Genomic DNA, 6,000 nt, shown 5'->3' on the forward strand with positions numbered 1-6,000 from the left:
GAATGAGCTGCAAGAAAGCATGGACCCTGTCTGTCTTGCTCTCCACCCTTGCCGAAGTCCTTGCTCCACAGTATTTGTTGAATGAATTTGCTTTTTCCTGGATGATTCTTAATGTGTTCTTCAAGATTCACCTGAGTCCCTGCTTTCAGAAGCCCTCCCTGACCAGCTCTTCCAGGCTGGCGTGAGCCTCTCTCCTGGTGCTCCTGGCATCCTGGGCTGGCACTGGCACAGCACTTGCTCATAACATCAGCTGACATTTGTAAGCCTTTGTAAGCCTTTGCCAGGCACCATGTTACTGGCTTTGCTTGCATCTTCTTTTTTGTCCTCACACATCCAGTGAGGTAGCTACTCTTATGATGCCCATCTTAGCGATGGGGGAGCTGAGGCACAGAGGTGACCAGTGCAGGGTTCACAGCTTTTAGGCAACAAACAGGAATGTGAGCTCAGGCCGTCTGACCCCAGAGCCCATTCATAACCAGCACTCTTGTAATTTTGTTCTCTTGTCTGTCTCCCCATTCAGAGATGAGCTCCTTGGGCATGGGGGCCATGCCTCCCTCGTTTCTGTGTCTCAAGGCTTGATTGAGGAGGCGCTCAAAAATGATGGAGCAGGCTTCCCCGGTGGCGCAGTGGTTGAGAGTCCGCCTGCCGATGCAGGGGATGCGGGTTCGTGCCCCAGTCCGGGAAGGTCCCACATGCCGCGGAGCCGCTGGGCCCGTGAGCCATGGCCGCTGAGCCTGCGCGTCCGGAGCCTGTGCTCCGCAACGGGAGAGGGCGCAACAGTGAGAGGCCCGAGTACCGCAAAAAAAAAAAAAAAAAAAAAAAAAAATGATGGGGCGAATTCATTTCTGCTGCACTAGGGACTCGTGGGCTAATCCACCACCCAAGTCCCCATTCTTCCTCTTCCATTCATGCACACTTCATTCATCCAAACCCTTCTTCCCTTGAGGGTAGCCAACATCCTCACTGGACACCTGGGGAAACCAGGGCTCAGAGGAATTAAGGGAAATGCCTCAAACCAGTGAGTGGCTGAGTCAGGGTCAGAACCCAGGCGTCCCCCCGGAAGTTTCAGCGGACCTGGCTCTTTGATCGATGGATGGAGAGACCATCTTACCGGCAGGCAGACCAAGTGCATCCCTTGGTCCTGTGAGGTTCTCTGTTATCAAGAATTAAAACACGACCAACCCCCGTCCCCCCAGGCAATTTGCCTGTGATGCCCTTGACTGTGATCTTGCCTGACAGGTCCTACCCAGGCACATGTTGGGATCAAGTGCCAGGCTGCCTCCCCACCCCATTCCGCCCCCTCCCTCCCTCTTTCCGTACACACACTCCTGCCTCCAAGGGCAAGGCTTCCTGACCAGCCAGCCATGCCCTAAAGCACAAACAGGGTAGGAAATGAAAACCCCGGGAAGAGCAGATGATGCGGGCGGGAGGTGGAGGCACCTCCGCTCAGTGCGGTCTGCTCGGCTCCCCAGGCTGGCAAGAAAAAAGTAAACATTATTTACTCAACCATGTGTGAGTTAAAACCAATGTCTGCCCGCCATCTGTTCAGCCGAGTGACCCCTCAGAACTTCACGGCCCCCCATGACATCAGCATCATTCCTTCTTGTCCTTCTTATTGCTTCCTGGCTCTCTCCCCTCCCCCGGGAGACCAGGTTGGGAAGGAAAGGGAAGGGTCCATCGTAGGCAGGGACAGCTCCTCGGACTGCATCCTGAACATGCAGCCACGGAGGTTGTTGTTAAAACCCCTGGCTTGGGGGCTTCCCTGGTGGAGCAGTGGTTGAGAATCTTCCTGCTAATGCAGGGGACACGGGTTCGAGCCCTGGTCTGGGAGGATCCCACATGCCGCGGAACAACTAGGCCCGTGAGCCACAACTACTGAGCCTGCGCATCTGGAGCCTGTGCTCCGCAATGAGAGGCCCGCGCACCGCGATGAGGAGTGGCCCCCCGCTTGCCTACAGAAAGCCCTCTAGGGGCTAGAGAAAGCCCTCGCACAGAAATGAAGACCCAACACAGCAAAAATTAATTAATTAATTAATAAACTCCTACCCCCAACATCTAAAAAAAACTCCTGGCTTGGTGTTGGGGCGGCTTTTGCCTTCTGAGGCTTCTTTCATATTCACTGAGGTTCAGTGGGAGCCCCAGATCTTACCTCATCCATTTTCAGTAGCCCTGGTTCTGACACCAACTAATGGTATAACCTTGGGCAAGTCCTTTCCTAGCTCTGGGTCTAAGTTTCCCTACTGAGTACATGAGGGCAGAGATCAGCCCCTCTTCAGGGTCTGATTGAGCCATAACGTCTCCCCGGCCACCCCTCCTTGGGTATACCCCATTTCTAAATCAGGACCCTCACACCAGACATTGCCAGGGAGGCTCTATTCCCTGCTGCACCCATTTACCGGTATATGCCGAGGAAGGCTCCCCGCTATGATGCCTTCCTGTTACCTGGCAACCATCATCACCATGCAGGGCTCTGTAAGCCTGCCAGGCCGGTCTTCCAACATGCACGCACACACTAACACATAGGGGCTGGAGAGGAAGAAAGCTGGAGGCACAGAAAAAGGCTGTGTCTACTGCACAGGAATCAGGACACACAGGAAAGGGTCACAGTGCAAAGATCATTGGGTTGACAATTAGAAAACCTGAGCTCCAGCCCCCGATGCTGATGCCAGATTGCTGTGTGTCCTTGTAGAAATTCTTCCCCTCTCTGGGCTGCTGTTTCCCCTTTCGTGCAGCAAGAGCAATGTGATTTACTGCCGGCTTCCGGCTTCCCAACTCAAGTTCCTTGGCACAATAAAAGATCTGGGTCCTGGCATCTTGAAAGACATGTGAAATGGAGCAAAGTACTGTAGCTACAGCCCTCTCATAATTCTCTGCGCGCAGAGAGGGGTTAAGGCAGTGGCTGAGGCCAGTTAGATAGTGGCTCATGGCCTCCGACTGATGGCGTGTTGGAAACAGCTTGGCTCTGAGAGCCGACTGAGTGCATCTCTTCCCAACTCTGTGTTCTATGTTGGAAGCTTGAAATTGGCCATGGTGGGAGTGGTTACTCCATGGAAATTGGCAAATGCTACAAATCAGGGATTGTAGTTTTTTGTTTTTATTTTGAGAGCCGTTGTTACTCATTTATCAGCTCACCTACGCCTCCAGACCCTTTAGACAGCTGGCTGTGGGATTTCTCACCAAGGGCAGAACTTCCTTCTCTCGTAAGTTTCCTCCAATGGCGTCCACGCCCGTGTGTCCTGTGGAGGGTGATCCACTGCCCACTTCCTGCCAGGTGGGCTCCCAGGAATGCACATAGAGGAAGAGGAGAGAGAAGAGGAAGGGGCACTCGCTTATAGGGACGTCTGTTTGTGGCAGCCGGGATGCGTTGCACAAAGGCATTTATGTACTATCAGGGAAGACTCGTTAATACCAGGGTGTTCAAATATGTAAATAGCATAAACATGTACCACATCCTAATTACTGTTTTGCATTATCAAGTCATTTACTCTTTATGACATTTTACGACTGTTCAGCTGTGTCAGCAAACACTTAGCAGAACCTCCTACCATGGATGAGAAAACACATTTCCCAGGCTCCGGTTATGGGGAGGTGGGGAGGGGACGGAGGCAAAGCAAAGCCTTCCTGCTCCGTGTGCCTGGGCTGTGAGGGAAGACACCCATTGTCAGAGGTTCTCTTTGTGTGAACAGCATATGTTCCCGCTTCCTGGCATTTTCCTTGTCATTCTCTCATCCCGCTTCTCGTGGAGGCAGATTTATCTGCAGGCTAATGAGAGCTGACATTTCTTGTGCCAGTTGCTACACAGACTGCATTGATTTAAGGCAGTGCAGGTGTCAACGAATCGCAAAGCCAGCCTCCTTGAACCCTTCTTTAGAACAACGTCACTGTCACGATTCAAGGAGCTGCCTGCTCCGTGAAGCACAGTGACTTTCGGGTTATCCAGCCTGGGTCCCAGCACTGAATTCTGCCTGCCCTTAGGGCTCTTGGAACAGCTCCAAAGAAAGGAAGTTTCTTGTTTTCGCAGAAGGGTTTGAATTTGATGGCCACTTAGCTCTCTTTGAAGAGTTAGTTTAAACTGGTGGTCTCACACAGGTTGCATACAAACCAGTTCCTGTACATAGACATTTTGTTTGTCCCTCGCCATGTTCAAAAAAAAAAAAAAGGTTTTACTTGCCAATTTTTAAACATTGGGATATTTTATGTAAAAGTTCAGATTTTTGGTTTCTCTGGAAAAAATCTGAAGACCTGGCAATGCCTGTCTGATATTACTATGGGAAAGTCAGCCGTTGGAGGGGTGTGGTAGTGGGTATAACAGGGCAGATGGAAGTATGGCTTCCAGCTTCAGATGGCCTGGCTCAAATCCAAGCTGCATGGCTTAATTGCTGTGTGATTTTGGGTGATTCACTTAACTTCTCCAGGCTTCAGTCGCTTCATCTACCAAAAAGGGGCTAATCCTCGTATCATCCAGTTATAAGCACGGGAAATAGTGCTTTGCACTTATTAAGTACTATATAAGGTTTATTTATTATGACCAATGGCTGCTGCCCTTAGGTAGGGTGTGTACTTTTCCTGTGTTAGACCCTGGAACTTTCCTGGGCTAAGACACAAGACATGGTCCAGGGTCTGATGAAGCTGCCAGCCAGTGGCAATGCTGAGGGTGGGCAGGTGGTGCTGTGGCATCCTTAGGCATAGCCAGAGCAGGAAGGAGAAGGGGAGGAGCGTTGCAACCCTGATCCTCACACTGTTACCATTTACATCCGTCAAGGTCCAGCGTATTCTCCAAATGACAGGTTCACAGAGTGAATGATTCTGCCTTGGAGATTATTAAAGATCGGTGTTGCTAGCAGGAAGAAGGGAACAGAGAGGTGAATGGAAACAATTTCCATTAAAATGGAGTTGGGAGACAAAAGGCACATGGAGAACTATTTTGAGCCCAAGGCAAGTGACATGGGATTCAAAATTTAATGAGCCTTAAATGCCATTGGTTGAATATAGCCGGAGACGCACAGTTACATCAGAAAGGGCCCACACAGTTGCGTGCTTTCCCATAATACTCAATATTTTAAAGGCTCCTTAGAACTAACAAGCTAAAACTCAGTCAAATGAGGGAGTCATAACGATTTGCAGCTAAGTGATCTTTCGGCTGCACAGAGAGACGGAACCCTGTCCTACCTGGCTGCTGCTGTGTCACCCTGTGCTTTGGGACACAGGCCTCCACACTTGTCCGGGTGTCCGTGCCCAGCAGACTGACTGGAGATGCCCCCCACGTCTCCTGCCGCCTCTCCCCTCTGCCCTCCTCGGGATGCCGCCTTCAGCTTCTCAGCAGGGTGGGTTCTGCCGTTTGTCTGCGACAGTTGTGTTCCCTGCAGGGTGCTGCTGCGTGGCTAGGCTCATGGACAGGGCTTGCATTTGTCTAATGCACAAACAGGGGGAACCAGATTCATTTCACAGTTGAGGTTGCTCACCCTGGACAATGCCAGGGAGTCTGGGAAAAGTGAAGCCCCTTCCAGCCTCTGAAACACCTACCGATTTGGAAGCAAAAGGTCCCACAGCAGCGTGAATTCTTGAGGATGTTTCTGGCTTCCCCTAAGAGTTCGTTGACAGCTTTCCACGTGTGCTGTAGCCTGTGACACAGACAGCAGTGGTCGGGTTTTCCTGGGTCAATTACAGGGAGCGAATGATGGAGGCCTGGCAGACTTGAAGACTTTCCGCACCACCCCGCCCCACACACTTGGCCATGACAATCCTGGTCCTCGAAGCTTCAGCCGTTCTCATGCCCCCATCCTGATTTTTGCCGTATCCCTTTGTCAGTATTTACTTAGTACATTCAGGCATCTATGTTAGCCTCAGCATGAGCAATAATATCTGTGAAATCACAGGTTGATGTGTGGGCTTCATTTTTTCTACTGTACATTCAAATAAATGCATAACTGTCAATGGAGAAAAGGTTTCTTTGCATATCACCTAACATTGTCTTGTGAACAGCCAGTAATGAAGGTGTGA

This window comes from Grampus griseus (genome assembly GCF_964374135.1).
Source record: "Grampus griseus genome assembly, chromosome: 19".
Taxonomy (NCBI): Eukaryota; Metazoa; Chordata; class Mammalia; order Artiodactyla; family Delphinidae; genus Grampus; species Grampus griseus.